The sequence below is a fragment of the Canis lupus genome, chromosome 29 (genome assembly GCF_003254725.2).
Source record: "Canis lupus dingo isolate Sandy chromosome 29, ASM325472v2, whole genome shotgun sequence".
Taxonomy (NCBI): Eukaryota; Metazoa; Chordata; class Mammalia; order Carnivora; family Canidae; genus Canis; species Canis lupus.
Genome location: NC_064271.1, coordinates 16,141,378 through 16,157,884, shown reverse-complemented (window position 1 = coordinate 16,157,884; position 16,507 = coordinate 16,141,378). Strand labels below are relative to the sequence as shown.

At 39.7% G+C, this 16,507-nt stretch overlaps 1 protein-coding gene and 1 pseudogene across 11 annotated transcripts in view; one reads left to right on the top strand and one right to left on the bottom strand.

Annotated features, from left to right (window-relative positions):
- LOC112678549 (LINE-1 retrotransposable element ORF2 protein) overlaps positions 1-16,507 on the top strand; it is a 156,662-nt gene that overhangs the window by 37,099 nt on the left and 103,056 nt on the right. The window lies entirely within an intron of this gene.
- On the bottom strand, positions 676-16,094 carry LOC112678367 (ubiquitin-associated protein 1-like; annotated as a pseudogene).

The window sequence follows — 16,507 nt, the reverse complement described above, 5'->3', positions numbered from 1 at the left end:
GTTTCCTAGGTCATAGGGCTCTAGAACCCTGGGTATCAGAGGGATGTGGTCCAAACCAAGCCAGAAGAAACCAACTGGGGCAGGAAAGATGGTAACTGACTGGCAGAGTAGCAAACTCAGCACCCTATGGGGAAAAGAGCATTATTTGCTCCTCAGAGACATTGAAGAACTAGTATAACACTAAGAGACTTTGTTAAAAGGAGAAAAGGACAAACCTGGAAGAACCTATCAGTTGTATTCAACTTAGATTAGAGTTCAGTCTACCAGTGCAGGGGAGGAAAGCAGCTAGGCCTAAAGCAGCACTAAGTCTGGTCCTCCCACTCCTTTTCCCTGACTTCTTTGGCCTGAAGAAACCTGGGCCAGGTTTCTGTTCGACATCTGCAGACCCCAGAAGGACTAGAGAAATCTCTCTGGAGGGCCGAAGTGGGAGGGACCCTTCTAAAAATACAAATACAGTTAATATGGAAGAAGCAAGGGTAGTTCTGGAGGTTTTCACATGCCCAAATATTTCCTACTTTTCCTCCAGCTCAGCTGTTAGCAAGTACAGTTTCCCTACCTGACCTTTTATCCCCAAAAGAAAATTGGTAAGTGTGCCCCTTCCCTTTCCCCAGACATGTACTCCTTGGGGCCTCCTGTGGTAGAGGTCCCATGGCAAGGCCTAGGCAGGGCTTAGTCTCAACTGGCTCCTGCTGGGGCCTTGAGATCCTCCAAAGCATTGTCCTGGTCATTGCCTTCCTTAATGGGTTTCAGTTCAAAGCCTGTTTCCTTAAATTTGCTCAACTGAAGAGATTCTATCATATTTTCTTCTGAACACTGGTGCATTTCCAGAGCCTCTTGCACTATAAGAGGGTCAATGCCCTTCTCACATAGCTGTCCATGTGCAGAGATAGTTGAGAATCTATCCAATATTCTCTCCTTTCTTCTTCATGGCTCTCAGGACACACTCAGGTGAATAGCTCATGTTGACCACTTTCTCCATACACTTCCACTTACTGGGGGACAGTGTCTGCAGTTCAGAATAGGCCTGGGGACAATTGGGAGTGTTGGGTACTTGTGACACTGAGAAATTAGGAGGGACTCTGGGACCCATATTTGCAGATGATGATTCTTCTGTGTACACAGACAAGATAGAGAGGGAAGGCATCTGAGGAGGTTAGGGTTGGCACTTCTATGCCACTGTCTGAGTTCAAGCCCAAGAATATGATGCCTATTAAACTCCCTGGCACTGTTTTCAGTAGAAGGCTTTAGAGAATTTCAGAAGATGTCGTTGTGCGAGCAGGATGTGCTTTGTAAGGTGCTTGTCAGCTTGGCTGTCTTCTGATTGCTATCATTAGAGTCAAGTTTGGGAAAGGACTAAGATTTGATATTGCTTACTATAGGAATGGGGGAGGGACACTTTGGAAGACAGTGACATCTTTTCATAGTTGCCCAACTGTGGTAAGGTTATAAAGCCAGTGGTTTTATAAAGAGGCTTGATATCTAGATTAGCCTGCTTCAGGATCTCATCCTGTAACACAGAGCCTCCTCTGGGCAAGTTACTGTCCAATAATGGGTCTAATGGCTCCTACTAGAATGTTTCTCAGCTCTTCCTTCTCAACAATAGTTTTTAACTCCAGGTTATCAAATGGGCTTTCTTCACATTCAAAGTCAGCAGGATTGAAATCTGCCTTTGTGTGGAGTGGGCTGAGAACTTTCTGTCATTGCTGCTGACCCAAGTTGGGATGAGGATGCTGTTGTGCTGTAAGCTGCAAGGATGGGGTTAATAGGAGATGGCTATACTGTGAGTCTTAGAGAAGCTAATTTTGCTGTCACTCTCTGGGCTACTCTTAGCATTCACTTTAACTCCTACTTCCTTAGCTTTGTGCTGATTCCCACTGGGTTTCTTAGATTCTTGGATTTTCTTAATATCTTCAGTCCACTCAATAGTTTACTTTTACAAGGAGAAGTCAGACTATATTTTTCTGACAACCTGTAAACAATCAGGTAAGGAGAAGCCAATAGATAGATTAACTTTACCTGTTGTCTTGAATTTGTCTCCCATCTTAAATGGGACATCATCAAGGTAACTGAAAATTTCATGAAGATCTGCACCCAACTTCTTAGAAGCTGTTTAGAACCTGAATGCCACTGCCATGCCAGAAGCTGAAAGGTGTGTACTCTGGCTGGCCTCCCAAGCTCAGTCCCCACCAAGCTCCTGATGTCTCCTAGGGAGAACAAATGCCTCCACCTCCAGCTCTGCCCACCCTGGGCCAGGCATCACCATAGCCATTGCCATTAATACAGCCACCAATGTTGAAATCCTTTCAATTCTTTTTTTTTTTTTTTTAGCTTGTAAAAAGATAGTAAAAGTCTCTACTGTATATATTTGCTGGAGGATTAATGAGAACTTCATATCCCACTTGCCTGCTTTATTTTTTCATTTAGGTACCTTTCATGATTTTACTTACTTTACATTTTCCTTGTTTATCTTCACAAAAGTCTGCCTTTTCCAAAGTAAGCTCTATGAAGTCAGAGATTTTGTCATGTCTGCTTACTGCTCAGTTGCCTAGCACATAGTGCCTCGTAAATAACAGATACTAAAATATTTTGTTGAGTGAATGAATATGGAATAGTGCCTGAAACATAGTAAGCACTGCAAAAATGTGAACTTCTTTAAAAATATCATTAGCTACTATCAGGGCTCTTAGGTGGCTCTGTCAGCCAAACATCCAACTTGAGTCAGGGTCATGAGTTGAAGCCCTGTGTTGGGCTCCACTCTGAACATGGAGCCTACTTAAAAAGTAAAATTATTAGCTACTGTCTATATATTGGGAGTAATAAAATATCTTCCTCATGGAGTAGGATAAGAGATAAATAATGTACCTGGCATAGTACACAGTAATCCTTCAATAAGTGGTGACTGGATTATGTATGAGTGATTGTTAGTCATTTTCAGCAAAAATATTTTGTGAAGAAAGCACTTGTAGTTAGGTTCTCTCCTACTCTGTGTTTCAGCTTTAAGTTTTTTAAAAATTTGACTTCATCCTTGGGTGAAGGATGAAAAAGGGGTACAGGAAGAGACTTGAATAGGCAGTGAATATTAGACAACTTAATTTGATTTAATTTAATCTTTAAGTCTTAATTTAAATTCCAATTAATTAGAATACAATGTAATATTAGATGCAGGTATGGAATTTAGTGATTCATCACTTGCATACAACATCCAGTGCTCATTACAACAAGTGCCCTCTTTAATACCCATCACGTATTTAACTCATCCCACCCCACCATCCACTTCCCCTCCCATAACCATCAGTTTGTTCTCTATAGTTAAGAGTGTGTTTCTTGGTTTACCTCTGTTTTTTCCCTCTGAATTCATTTGCTTTGTTTCTTAAATTCCACATATGAGTGAAATCATATGGTATTTGTCTTTCTCTGACTAACTTATTTTGCTTGGGATAAAACACTCTAGCTCTATCCATATTGTTCCAAATGGCAAGATTTCATTCTTTTTGATGACTAATACGCCATCATGTATGTGTGTATGTGTATATATATATGTATATATGTGATATACATGTGATATATATGTGATATATAGGTATGCATATATATATATGGTATGTATACATACCACATCTTTATTCAGTCATCAGTTGATGGACATTTGGGCTCTCACAATAGTTTGGCTATTATTGATAGTGCTGTTATAAACATCAGGGTGCATGTGCCTCTTCGAATAAGTATTTTTGTAGCCTTGGGTAAATACCTAGGACTGCAGTTGCTGGATTGTATGGTAGTTTTATTTTTAACTTTTTGAGGCAGCTCCAAATAGTATAAACACATAGATCAATGGAGAAGAATAGAGAACCCAGAAATGGGCCCATAACTATATGGTCAACTAATCTTCAGCCAAGGAAGAAAGACTATCCAATGGAAAAAGACAGTCTCTTCAACAAATGGTGTTGTAAAAACCAGATAGTGACATGCAGAACCATGAAACTGGACCACTTTCTTACTTCATATACAAAAATAAATTCAAAGCAGATGAAAGACTTAAATGTGAGACTGGAAACTGTCAGAATCCTAGAGGAGAACACAAGCAGAAACCTCCCTTGACCTTGACTGTTGCAACTTCTTATTAGACACTTCTTTGGAGGCAAGGGATACAAAAACAAAAATGAACTGTTGGGATTTCATCAAGACAAAAGGCTTCCACACAGTAAAAGAAATAATCAATAGGGAACCCCGGGTGGCGCAGCGGTTTAGTGCTTGCCTTTGGCCCAGGGCGCGATCCTGGAGACCCGGGATCGAATCCCATATCGGGCTCCCGGTGCATGGAGCCTGCTTCTCCCTCTGCCTATGTCTCTGCCTCTCTCTCTCTCTCTCTCTCTCTGTGTGACTATCATAAATAAATAAAAATTAAAAAAAAGAAAGAATCAATAAAACTAAAAGGCAGCCTATAACTGGGAGAAGATATTTATGAATGACATATCTGATAAAGGGTTAGTATCTAGAATCTATAAAGAACTTACCAAACTCAACACCCCCAAAAAACCAAATAATCCAGTTAAGAAGGGGGCAGAAGAGATGAATAGACACATTTCCAAAGAAGACATCCAGATGACTAACAGACACATGAAAAGATGCTCAACATGACTCATTATCAAGGAAATACATATCAAAACCAGGGTGAGATACCACCTCACACCTGTCAGAATGGTTAAAGTTAATGACACAGAAACAACAGGTGTTGGCGAGGGTGTGGAGAAAGGGGGGGCCCTCTTGCACTGTTGGTGGAAATGCAGGCTGATGCAGCCACTCTGGAGAACAGTTTGGAGATTATTCAAAAAGTTGAAAATAGAACCACCCTATCTATGATCCAGTAATTACACTACTAGATATTTAGCCAAAGGATACAAAAATACATATTTGAAGGCGTCCACACACCTTGATGTTTATAGCAGCATTATCAGCAATAGCCAGACTATGGAAAGAGCCCAAATGTTCATCAACTAACTAATGAATAGAGATGAGCTGTGTGCGCGCACACACACACACACACAGGCATGTTACTCAACTATCAAAAAGAGTGATGTCTTGCTATTTACAATGACATGGATGGAGCTAGACTGTATTATGCTAAGCAAAATATGTCAGAGAAAGACAGATACTGTATGAATTTCATTCATATGTGGAATTTAAGGGAAAAAACAGATAAACATAGGGGAAGGGAGAAAAAAAGAGGGAGGCAAACCATAAGAGACTTAACTGTAGAGAACAAACAGGGTTGCTGAAGGGGAGGTGGGTGAGGTATGAGCTAAATGGGTGATGGGTATTAAGGAAGACCCTTGTGGTGATGAGCAATGAGTGTTATATATAAGTGATGAATCACTAAATTCTGCTCCTGAAATAAATATATGTTAGTAAACTATAATTTAAATAAAAACTTGAAACAAAAAAGAAAGAAAAGGAATAATGTCTGAACAGAATGAGGAGTTGTACTCCTGTTGAACTGGAACATAAGGTATATGTAATGGACCTACTCAAGTTAGAGCTAGAAAGGTAATTCTGGATCTGATCATGTGGGATCTTGAATGCCAAGTTAAAGTGTTTAGTTCATCTGACAAAGGAGACATACCCATACCTTCCAGGGAGCAAACTGATTAGAGTCATAGGAAGATAAATTGGTCCATGGTCAACAGTGGAGATGAATGAAAAAAGGACAGATGTGAGAAATATCCTCAAGAAACTCTTGTCAGGAATTGGTAATAATTGAATATGAGATGAGGAACTGGCGTAGATTTGAACTTGGGTGATTTTCTATTTCTATTAGTAGTAGTAGTAATAGAAATAATAGTAGAAATAGAAATAATAAAAAGAGAAATCATAAAATAATAGAAAAAGAAAATCATAAAAAAGAGGATATTTTTTGAGGGGGAAGAAAATGAGTTTGTAACCTGTTGAGTTTAAGATATTAATGGAACATGCAGTTTGTGATGGAATTTGAGACTCAAGGCAGGATGAGAGATGTAATTTTCATTCATTCATTTGTCCAGTGAATATCATTGAGCACCTAGCACATACCAGACACTGTATCAGTCATTGGGAATACAAAGATGAAAAGCATAAACCCTGACTGCAATTTCCTTTTTGCCATACCCAGCTTTTTAACTGAAGTGTAAGAGGAAGACACTCCTCTATTGATAACTTTAAATTATCAAGATCAACAATATAACAATTGTAATATGTATGATTCTTAATATGTTTCATTACTTTTATGGTTATAGACTTATATTAGAAGGGGTTTCGGGATCCCTGGGTGGCGCAGCGGTTTGGCGCCTGCCTTTGGCCCAGGGCGCGATCCCGGAGACCCGGGATCGAATCCCACATCGGGTTCCCGGTGCATGGAGCCTGCCTCTCCCTCTGCCTGTGTCTCTGCCTCTCTCTCTCTCTCTGTGTGTGACTATCATAAATAAATAAAAATTAAAAAAAAATTAAAAAAAAAAAGAAGGGGTTTCATCATGAAAACATAACTGCTTATAATTTATAACCTAGGGTTCAAGGAAATCCTGATGTAATGATCTTAAACAGTTTGAGGATATAGCTGTGTCTGACTTTGACCAATGATTAGGTTATCATTTCATCAGCGTATCTAACATAGTGAGCATAGGAAAAAGAGTAAAAAATACTTCTGTTTTTGAGAAAGCCTTCTGTTTCTCAAAAGCTTAAATTCGGTGGATAGATCTGAATCATCTTTATTTCCTCACAGTACTTAGCACAATGCCTCATAGGCATTTAATAAATATATATTGAATGAGCGGATGAGTGAATCTATGAGTCTTCAGGTCTCCTGAAGCAAGTGAATCAGCTGGATAACTGCCAGGAATTCCTTTGCCACCCCAACTGGGGGCAGGACTGATGTCTCCTGGGTTTTACGGAGGGGGATAGGTGAAAAAAAGAAGGCAAGGTTTGTTTTACTTTATGTAGGTAAAAATTGGAAGATATAGAATAGTGAATGGATAAGCTTATAACTGAAATGCCATCTGTATGATTGTCTAAAGATTTTAGGAAGAAACTTACAATCCCTTAGCTCATGTAAACTGGAATAATTGGCACTCTGGGCTGTGTAGTTGTGTTACTTGGCACAAAGAGAACAAAAATGTATTAAGTGTGTTATAGGGAGATCAAAAAAGACTAAGAATAAATTGAGATCATAACCTTTCCCAGTCATTTTTACTTTGGGCTGATGTCTGAATTATCCATTTTGGAGTCACATGATTCTGTCTACTGCTAGACTGCCTGGTATGCTTGGAGCAGCGGCAATTAATTCAGCGGCTCCATGGCTCACTACTGACAGACTGTACTGAAGAAGTTCAGCATATCAGTGAGAGAAGACTGAAGATTAAGGATGAAGAAGCAAATGGAACTACTGCTACATCCCTGGATAAAATCATCCCAAGGCCAAAAAGGATATTAATCACTCTCTCAGCCTTCAAGGGGAGAAGCCCAGGAAAGCAACTCAACTTTAGACTCTGCTATAATTGCTTCAAAGAAGAATTAAAGGATACTCAACTTCAAAGCATGGGACCAAGAAATGTGGGTTTAAAGTATGAGAACATGGTAACCATGCTTTTAAGGAATCGAAACATATGTTATGAGATACTTACTCTGATATTCTCTTTCACTGACAATTTCCTGAAGAATTAATAATTAGTTCTCTTATTGCAATGAATGCAAAAAGTAGGAATCAGGAAACTCACACTAATGTGCATTAATTACTACTTTGACCAGATAAATTAAAATCAACAGGTCTTTAGAACTTAAAAAGCTAACCATATGAAGGCAGTTGTTTTTTACAGTAAAGCATTCTTGAAAATGGCACTGTAGACAGATTGTTATAAACCAGATAATGTTTCCTAAAAGGAACAATATTGTACCTAGAGGTTTTTTTTTTTTTTTAATTTATTTATGATAAAAAAAAAAAAAAATTATTTATGATAGTCACACACACACACACAGAGAGAGAGAGAGAGAGGCAGAGACACAGGCAGAGGGAGAAGCAGGCTCCATGCACCGGGAGCCCAATGTGGGATTCGATCCCAGGTCTCCAGGATCGCACCCTGGGCCAAAGGCAGGCGCTAAACCGCTGCGCCACCCAGGGATCCCTGTACCTAGAGGTTTTTAAAATAATATCGTAAAAGCAATGGTAAAACTAAATTTGTATCCTCTATAATAACTGAAAAATTGTGGTCCAGGTTAGAGTATGCAGAATGGTCAAATAGGGTTCTTTATTTTATTTTATTTTATTTTATTTTATTTTATTTTATTTTATTATTTTATTTTTTGGGTTCTACATTTTAAAATACTTTATAAGATTTAAAATATTATACAAATTCTATTATTAAACATGGAAATAAGGGTATATTAATTCAAGAGAGTTGTTCCATGAAGCCTACACAAAGCAGGGATTTATTGTGTTAAACAGTTGAACTACAGTTAATATGCTACTTAGAATAAACAGTATTAAATATCTAATTAGTGACAGTTTTTCTTGTTTTTTTTAAATTCAAAGCTTGCTTTGCTATTTTTTCTTTTCTTTAAAAAGAGAGGTAGTTTGAATGATTCATTTCCAAGAATTAGAATTATTTCTTTTTTTCTTAATTTCTGGTGGTAAAGTTAATAGCAAAATAATTTGGTTAGGGTTATAGTTGAGGTAGTGTGTGCTTAGTTTATATGGCTACTTCTAATAATGCTTCCTTCCATTTTCTGAAGTAAAAGTACTTTCACTTCCTAATACCTGCAGTCTTTTCAAATGTACAGGTGTTATCCAGGCTAGTATATTGGGAGGACATTCATTCATTAATTCATTCAGCAAGTATTTTATTGAACATCTACTATATGCCAGACACTGTAGGTAATGGGATATAAGAGTGAACAAGAGGGACAAGGTGCCAGCCTTAAAAGGGCTTATGTGTCAAGAAGGGAAAAATAAGATGATGAGTTAGAGAGTGGGTTAGGGAGAGATATGTGTGTTGGGAGTCATGTAGATGGGGTGATCAGAGAATGATTTTCTGAGGAGGTGATATTTGCTCTGTCATTTAAAAAAATATATTTTATTTATTTCATTTCATTATTTTATTGTTTTATTTTATTTATTAATTAGAATGCAGGAGAACAAGCAAGGGGAGCAACAGAGAGAGGGGGAGGAAGCAGGCTTCCTGCAGAGCAGGGAGCCTGATGCAGGGCTCAGTCCCTGGACCCTGGGATCATGACCTGAGCCAAAGAAGGCAGACATGCTCTACTGACTGAGCCACTCAGTTGCCTCTGCTCTGTGATTTGAATGACAAAGAAAGGTCAGTCATATGACAGTGATCTGAGAGTAAAGGGCTTCAGAAAAGGGAACAGCAGCAAATACCAAGGCCTAGAACAAGGATACACCAGGTAAAATATAGGCTGCCTAGTTAAGTTTGAATTTGAATTTAAATTTGATAAACAATGAGTATATACTGTCCCAAATATTGTATGGGTCATACTTATACAAAAAATAATTCATTTTTATCTGAAATTCAAATTTTATCAGGCATCCTGTATTTTTATTTGCTAAATCTGACAACTCTGTAGTCTAGGGTGTTCAAGGAACAGAAAGAAGTCTGCTTTTGCCAGAACACAGTAAGTGAGGGGGTTGTGGTAGGCTGTAAATTTGGAGATATTGGTAGGGGCTGGATTATTTAGAATTTGGATTTATCCTAAGTGGAATGAGAAGCCACTGGAGTATTTTAAGCAGGGGAATAAGGCAGTCTGTTAAATACATGGGTAGACAAGAAAAAGATGGTTACATGTTAATTATATCTTGTGTTCTCTTCTTGATATAGGTGTGTGTGTGTGTGTGTGTGGAATACCTTTACAAATGGAAATTTCTTTAATGAAAGGGAAATGTTTGCCCTGCTCTTAGAAGGGCAGAGAGCTCCTCCAGGGTCTACTGCTTCTCAGTTACCTTCAGCTCAAGATAATCCTTATGCCCAAGTGGCATATTTTGAGATGACATATTCTGATTCCCTTCAATACATTTTACATTTACGTTCCTATTCATCTTATAGGTGCAAAAGCTCTTTGAGATTTTAGATCCTGGCCCTTTTTAAGTTCAAGGCAATCTGCTGCTTGACAATGTGTAGTCCCTCTCTGCCCTCCCCATCCATACCAGTTCTCCTAAAAAGTCTGTATTAAAAGCAAAAGAATAAAGTTATCAGGAGGGATTTCAGTAGTTGAGGGAACCTAATTGTATAAAATCAGTCTGTCTTTTTGGAAAGTTACTGAGTTATCTCAAATAACATAGATCTCACTTCCTAAATCAAAGTCACATTCACTGCCCATTATTACACTTTCCCCTCTGCAGTGCTTCCTTACTTGATTAGATTCCATCATTTGCACTGAGTTCAGATAATGTTCCTATGATCTTAGCTCCTATTGAACCCCTGCGCTTGATTCATAGCACAGGAAAAGCCATGGTTCTGACACTTTGAGTCCCTGAACTCTTGCATCAACTAAGTGTCAGCAAAGGACCCGAGGACGGAAACATAGTTCATTGGTTCCTTAACTCGCACCCCATAGACCTGTGGGCCAGATGGGGAAGACTCTTAACTAAAGCCTGGGGACTTAGGAATGCTTCCCTTTCAGTCATGACCTGGAGCAGCAATTGTGATGGGGAGCAAGACTGATGCCACGTGCCTGAACTGAGGCTTTCTCCTTAATGAGGAAGAGGCTCCCTGGCCTCCCACAGTTCAGGAAGGAGGCAGAACCCAGCAGCACTACATCCTCACTTTCTTTCCGTCCTTAAAACTTGGTTCAGTGTTTCTTTGTGATATACATCACTTCTACCAGCTGTGAGGGCAGGAGGAAAAGCAATTAAGGGCATTATTAATCACCAAGTTCCCACAGAGAAGGGTCAAACTGCAGCAGGATTAGACAAAGCAACAACAATTCTATCACCAACAAAGTTATAAAAGTAGATAGCTCAACATTTTAGAGCTATATTTGGACTTATTCTTTCTTAGCCCTAAAAAATATTATTGAAAGTGAACATCCCAGAGGTGATTAAAAACTTGCCTTCCTCTGAGTTTTGGAATTGAGTTCTAGCAATATTTGAGTTTGGCAATTTTTGAGTCTCCTTCGGGAGGCTGTGGCAAAGTGAGTTGGAAAATGTATCTGTGGTTTTGTAGATGAGAAAGGGTTTCTGCTTCTTATTGTACGTGTACTAGAATTTCTTCACTAAAATCCATGGAAAGTGGGACACCTGGGTGACTCAGCAGTTGGGCATCTGCCTTCGGCTCAGCTCAGGGTGTGATCCTGATCCAGGATCAAGTCCTGTATTGGGCTCCCTGCGGGGAGCCTGCTTCTCCTCTGCCTATGTCTCTGCCTCTCTCTCTCTCTCTCTCTCTCTCTCTCTCTCTGTGTGTCTCATGAATAAATGAATAAATCTTTTTAAAAAATCCATGGAAAATGAGAAAAACTTTTTATGGAATTCGTTTTGTAAATGCATTTAAAATATCTGTTGAAATTGTTAATTTTATAACATTAGTACTATCCAAATTTTTTGAAGCAGGGTGTTTCTTTTGGTGACAACCCATCACCCAAAAGGAACATTCACAGAGGGGCCTGCTGATTACTGCCTCTGAATGATCAGACTGCTCTTAATGCTGCCTTTTGTGTGATTCTTTCATATTAATTTTCTCATTTAATCAGTCAAGAAATATTTATTGAAGATCTGTTGTGGGTCAGGGTTATAGTAGAGAATAAAACAGGCACATCCTCCTTCCTCATAAAATTTATAATCTAGCAAAGAAGACAAATGCTAAATAGACCTAAACATAAATTATAGATATCACATTATTTTATCTTTAAAACCATGAGTATGAAAAAAAAAAAAAACCATGAGTATGTACATCTAAGAAATCTCACATTTTCTTAACACCTGCTAATTATATTATTCATGATGGCAACATCTAAGGCAACAGGTGGTTGGCTTAGATGCAAAAGATCAATCACTTTTCAATTATATTACTGACTCTGATATGCTTGCCTCAACTGGGGAAGAAGCTTTAGCAGCAAGTTTTGCTATGTGAGAACACTTTGTAAGGTTTTTTAAGAGTGTTTTGGGGAATTGAGTCAGTTGAGATGGTGGAGTGGGGAAGAAGGAAGAAAGTATAAAGTATAAGGAACTTTAATTTTATAGCTTTAACCCAAATACCCTGAAAGCAGATGGGCTCAAGGAAACACAAGAAGGATAAGAAGGGAAATCCCAGGCAGAGCCAAACGAATGTTCATTGGATCAGCAACTACAGTCCCAGGTGGGGAGGAGGAGGCTCAAATTTCCTCATTCCCAGGACTTTTTCTTTCCTTTATACTTTAAATAACTTCTCTGGTCTCAGAGGGGACTTCACAGGGGACTATGAGAAGTAATTAGTGTTTAAATAGCCCCTTTGAGATCTAGGGAAAGTTACAAGGTAGAATATAATGGTTTAGGGTTGAGATCAACCAACAGTTTAGCTGGGGTCACTGGGGCAGCCACTGAAAAGCAAAAAAACGTTACCTAGCAAGAAGTATTAGCAGAATGCCTAGGGATAAATTGAAAAGAAAGGGATAAATGGATATTGTCAAGTCCTAGGTATAGTCTGAATTAATACTTCCTTTCCATGGTGTCCCAAACCACCTCCTTCTTTGTTCAGTGCCCTGGCTGTATAGGGTGTTATAAAGAAAACCACGGGCTCAAATGGAGTCACATATGCTAGGCAAGGTCCCCAAACCAGGGCTTAATACTTAACCTAACTGCAGTTGCAGTCTCCCCTAGAAATATATTAACCAATTGCTCAGGGATTTTCTGGTCAGCTGCAGTGAGGTAATCTGCCACCTTATATATGAGGTCATCTACCTTATAAGACCTCCTGGTGTTCCACCTAAGGAAAGTGACCTTGCCTGAAACAATCTCTTTCTTTTCTTTTACTAGTAACTTCCTTGCACCATCCTTCTTCCCATAAAAACTGTCCATTGTACAACTCCTTGGAACATCTCTCCACTTGCTAGATAGGTTGCTGTCGGATTCATGAATCGTTGGATAAAGCCAATTAGATCTTTAAATTTACTCAGTTGCATTCTTGTTCTTTAAAAAGGACAAAGGGGAACAACTCATCCAAAAAGAACTTCTCATGTTCTTCCTAAAATAATAGTAATTTTGCCAAAAATTTTAAATGCTACACAACACACAACGGAAGTAGTTAAGATCAGTTAAGACTGTCCCAAACCCCGGTATTTAAAACCATTGGCCCTTTGAGAAGATTAGCTCCTGTTAAGTTGTTAGTAACCAATCAGTATTTGCCTATTTCTTGGTGAGGGGAAGGGCCAATATTTTTTGATTTATTGGTTTATATTTCTATTATGACTTTATTCAAAGACTTATATTATGATGTAGTGATTAAAGGCATGGAACTCAGAGCACACTGTCCAGGCCTCACTATTTCTCAGCTGTGTGATCTATCTTTCTTTCTTTCTTTCTTTCTTTCTTTCTTTCTTTCTTTCTTTCTTTCTTTCTTTCTTTCTTTCTTTCTTTCTTTCTCTTTCTTTCTTTCTTTCTTTCTTTCTTTCTTCTTCTTTTTTTTAAAGATTTTATTTATTTATTCATGAGAGACACAGAGAGAGAGGCAGAGACACAGGCAGAGGGAGAAGCAGGCTCCATGCAGGGAGCCCGATGCGGGACTTGATTCCTGGACCCCAGGACCATGCCCTAGGCCGAAGGCAGGGGCCATACTGCTGAGCCACCCAGAGATCCCCCTCAGCTGTGTGATCTTGGGAAAATTACTTAACCTCTCTGTTCCTTGATTCCCTTATCTGTAAGAAGGCGGTAGTTATAGTACTATGGTATAAGTTTATTTTGAAGACTGAATGAATGTGTGTATGTGCTTTAGAATAGCACTTGGCACATGGTCAATCCCCAAAAGGGTTAAATATTATTATTTGAATTATTTAGGATAACTTTCCTGCTCTTGAGAACAGACATGAGCCAAATTTAATTTGGCTGGTAGCTGTGACTTTTGTCAGTTGCATTGATGGGACAGGCATGCACAAGTGGATGAATCTTTCCTTAAGGATCATTTGTCTGGTTTGTAATGAAGTAAATGTAACCCTTGGGTCCCTTGAAGGACCCACCCAGGCTAGATCATAATAACACTTATGTGTCAGGTACTTTCTATGTATCATTTCATTAAATCTTCACAGAGAACTCCAAGAGGAAGTACTACGATTATTCCCCATTTTATAGCTGAGAGAAATGAGGCATAGGGAAGTTAATGAAGAAAGTGCACAAAGTCAAACAGCTGGAAAATGGTAGAAAGTGAGTTTTCAAGCCCACTTATCTGACTCCAAAGACAGCTCTTAACAATGCTGCTGTGCTATCTTGACCTCTTTTAAGCAAGCACTTGCCCAACAAATATGAGAGAATACCTTCTCGGGGCCCTCCAGGAAGCCAATAGCAAGGCCTCCACTTACAAACAAAATGCACACAATGTCCCAAAAGGAACTTGTGCCATTTGATGGAGGAGAATCACACATGAGGAAATGAAGGGACTAGAGATGATTCCTAAGGTAACTTTTAAAATTAAGTCCTGAGATGGTATGCAAAAGATTTCAATAATATACTCCCAGTCCTTCATGTAGTCATCAAGATCATTTGCTCCTGGACCTGGAGGTGACCTACCACAGGACTCTTCGAGTTTCTTGCCGCTTGGGATCCCCATTTGAGCTTCTCCAGAGGTGTTCATTCACTCTGTGCTCAGCTGGTCCCTTCCAGCTATTGCCACACAATCCTCAAGCTAGTGTCTTATGAGTTTAGGAATTCTCTTTGAGCAAGGCACTGATTAGTGATTGTTTTTGGTGCTCTGTTTAAATTTTCACAAACCCAATAGCTTAAATGACATAAATTTATTATCTACAGTTATGGAAGTTAGAAGTTCCAACTTGGGCCTCCTTTGGACTAAATTCAGGGTAGAACTACATTTGATTCTGAAGGCCCTAGGGGAAAATATGTGTCCTTTTTTTAAAAAAAATTATTTATTTATTGGAGCGCAAGCAGGGGGAGCAGTAGAGGGAGAGAGAGAAGCGGACTCCCCACTGAGCAGGGAGTCTGATGCAGGGCTCCATCCCAGGACCCTGGTATCATGACCTGAGCTGAAGGCAGATGCTTAACTGAGCCACCGAGGTGCTCCCATTTCCTTATCTTTTTCAGTGTCCTTGGCCAGTGGCCCCCTTCCTCTGTCTTCAAAGCAGGCAATGGCCTACGGAGCCTTTCTCATATAGCCTGTTGTCCCATCTGCACCTGTTGTCTCATCTGTCTCTGACCGTAGCAGGAAAGATTCTCTGCTTTGAGGATTCATGTGATTAGATTTGATCTGCCTGGATAATCCAGGATGATTTTCAGAGTTTAAGGTCCTTAACTTTAATCACATCTGCAAAGTCCCTTTGCCATGTAAGGTACTGTATTCACAGTTTCTAGGGATTAGGACATGGATATCTTTGGGAGGTCATTATTCTGCATACCACAGGAATGAAACTGAAACTGTGTTTAGTGCCATCAGTTTAGAGTGCAAAAAATGTTACCCTGTAGCGGTTTTCCAATTGCTACCCCTGGACCCCTACCTGCCTTTTTAGCCAGAGGTCCTGGATGAGGTGAGGCTGGGAGGGGGCCCTCCAGCGATCAATTCGTGAACACCAGGAACTTAATCTGGGAGGTCAACCTGAGTTAATATTGCCTTGCAGGGAGGAAAGTGCTCAGTACTACAAGAGCACTTGTTCTAACCTGCTGCCGCTGCTCCTACCCACTGGTGTCACTGCCCCAACCTGGGCATCCAGTCCACTTTCAAGGGCTATGCTACAGAAAGTGTGGTGGTACTGAAGTTGCCAAGTACAAAGCTTACTGCCATTGCCATTGCTGCACTGACCAGAACTTACTGGGGAAGCAATTCTTCCCTTACCCATGGCACCCCATGCCCAAGCAGCCCCAGGTTCTCAATAACTTCCTTTAGTGAAATGGTCTTTTCCATTGACACTTCTGTGGGGTCAGCTGTCATTAAGGCCTAGTAAGAATCCTTCCCCTGATCCATGACCTTAGGGTGACCCTGAGAAGTACTGTTGAGTTTCCCTGCCTCTCAACACAGGTGACAATTACGGTAACTTTGAAGGAGGAGGCAAAGGAGGTGGGGTTCTTACTTCCTTCCTGTTGGTCCCTACCTGCAGCCTCTGGGCTTCTTATGCAAATTCACCCACTCCATCTTGGTCAGCCTTTGAGCTTAGTCTCTCAGTGGGGTGAGGGAGTTGGACCTTGATGCCAGTACAGTGTCTGTTAGTAATTGAAGGGCATTTTGGTGACTTGTCTAGGAAAAGTGAAAAAATGAAGTCTTCAAGGCAACTCCATGGGGCTACTATCAGAAACTAAGGAATAATTAGCAATTTCCAAAAGGCAAATTTCTTTTTTTTTTTTTAA